The 2,397-nt window shown below is 46.1% G+C and overlaps 1 pseudogene; it reads left to right on the top strand.

Annotated features, from left to right (window-relative positions):
- Nucleotides 1-1,187: 1,187 nt before the first annotated feature.
- On the top strand, nucleotides 1,188-1,571 carry LOC107546286 (Golgi phosphoprotein 3 pseudogene; annotated as a pseudogene).
- The last annotated feature ends 826 nt before the right edge of the window (nucleotides 1,572-2,397 follow it).

Below are 2,397 nucleotides of genomic sequence, written 5' to 3'. Positions count from 1 at the left end.
TTATGAATTTGTGACTCTATAAAAACCCTTTTACGCTCATGTTCACAGCATTTTCATCAGGCACAGAGTATTTATTCAACCAGCCGTCTTTAATGAGAACCTGGATTGGATTCTTAATGAAAACGGATGTTTTCAACTCCAAATCATTTATGTAAATACCTCACTCTCAGGGGACTGCGTCAAACTCACCGCTCCTTCCGTGTGCCGCACGTGGTGACCCCTCTGAGGGTGCGGAGTGGAAGGCGTGGGGAGGGATAGCTCTGCAGCGGGACGCCTGACAGCAGCCCTTGGCCGGGTGGTAAGGTCGCCATCAGTAGCGATGAGTCCTGTTGATAGTACAGACCCTTTGGGGTCAGCTCCCAAATACCTGTAACCTAATCATGAGAAAAACATAAGACAAATCCCAGCTGACGGACAACCTACTAAGTACCTGACTACTTCTCGAAACTGTCAAGGTCCCCAGAGAGAAGGGAAGCCTGGAGAACGGCCACAGCCAGGAGGAGCCTGAGGAGACGTGATGAGGGAAGGTAATGCAGCAGCCTGGAGGAGACCTGGGAACAGAACAAGAACACCAGGCACAAAGCAAAGGAAAGCTGGATACTGTGGGACTTCAGTGAATAGTAATTATCCGTATAGTTATTCATTGTGACAAATATATCCCGCTAAGGGGGAGACTGGGTGTGGGAACTCTGCTATCTTCACAACATTGTTATAAATCTAAAACTACTCTTTTTTTAAAAAGTTCATTAAACAATAAAAGTAAATAAGCCCTGCTCGTTTATCCTTCGGCTATGTGTTGACACCTTTATGTCCACAGAAATGGGCCAGAAATGATTGCTTTACAACTTGGCTCATTTCTACCTTATACTAAGACTATCAGCAATCTGTTCACCTTCATGAGTTAGAATAGTTTATTCACTCTCTTTTTCAAATATTTACTGAGCAAGTACTAAGTTCCGGACAATTCCTGGTGCCGGGGCCACAGAGATGAATAGGATCCCTGTCCCCCGAGGTTAGCGTCCTGGGAACGCGGCCTGCGCACTTCTCTGGAGACACGCCGGCTACGGCGAACGCCTTTTGCTATTCACATTTTGAAACCAGAGAAAATAACAGCTGAAATTCTCCTCTAACTTCAACAGCTTTTGTTTAGGGGAGCTATGGAATCCCCTAGAATTGCGTTACCGGTTACGAAACACGCAAGAATGATTGAAAACCTGGCAGGAAGGGGCGTCTTGACAACGGAGAAGCAGAACTTCCTACTTTTTGACGTGACCACACACCCCCTCACCAGCAACAACATTAAGCGGCACCTCGTCAAGAAGGGCCAGGGAGCTGTTCTTGACAGGTGGGCGAGTGACCCTCACCACATGGACAAGCGCTTGCTGGCCCTCATTTACCTCGCCCACGCCTCGGATGTTCTGGAGAACGCTTTCGCTCCCCTCCTGGATGAGCAGGATGATTTGGCCACCAAGAGAGTGCGGCAGCTCCTCGACTTGGGTCCTGCAGTGGAGTGCATGAAGGCCACCACCAACGAGGTTCTGTGGGCCGTGGTGGCCGCGTTCACCAAGTGACCGCTGCGAGGAGGCCTTCTCCTGGCTCTCACGCAGACCAGTAGTTTTCCTTCTGCTGACTCCTGGTTTCTGCAGTTTGCACCTTCCCACACTATAATTGGCTTTTACAACGTAATAGGTGGCTTTTCCTTTTATGTGTGTGTATGCAGAGCTCTGCTGGTATGCGAGACGTTTCCATGTAGGTTTAGAAAGGAAGGTGGGTTGCCTACCGGCGTTTTATTCCTTCTTGAGTTCAAGAGGTTTGCCGTTCTCACTCTAACAGGTTTGGAATTCTGTAATGTTTCCTTTCAGTCCCAAATGCACATCATTAGTATCTGCCCAGTTTAAAATTTTCATCAAGTACAAATTCTTGGAGGCAGAAGGGGGCATAGGGGGGATGCATGGTGATGGAAGGGGACCTGACTTGTGGTGGTGAACACACAATATAATATACAGATGATGTATTATTATGATGAGACCTATATAATTTTATTAACCAATGTCACCCCAATAAATTCAGTAAAAAAGAAAAAAAATTCTTCTATATTCTTCAAAAATTGAGACAGAACTCACATATATGCACAAAGTTTTTAACTCACCAAAAGCAAAAAGCTGTGTCTATTAGGGTATTTGATGATGGAGCTCAATAGAGATGCATACTTTAACTTTTTTTTCCCCTGGCATTACTCTAAGTGACATAAGTCAGGCAGAGAAAGACAAATACTACATGATATACACTTATGCGTGGAATCCAAAAGAACCAGACTCATAGAAACAGAGACTAGAATGGTGGTTGCCAGGGCCCGGGAGGTGAGGGAAGTGGGGAGATGTTGGTCAAAGAGTATAA

This window comes from Miniopterus natalensis, chromosome 3, assembly GCF_054644295.1.
Source record: "Miniopterus natalensis isolate mMinNat1 chromosome 3, mMinNat1.hap1, whole genome shotgun sequence".
Lineage (NCBI taxonomy): Eukaryota > Metazoa > Chordata > Mammalia > Chiroptera > Miniopteridae > Miniopterus > Miniopterus natalensis.
This window is presented reverse-complemented; position numbering and strand designations above follow the sequence as displayed.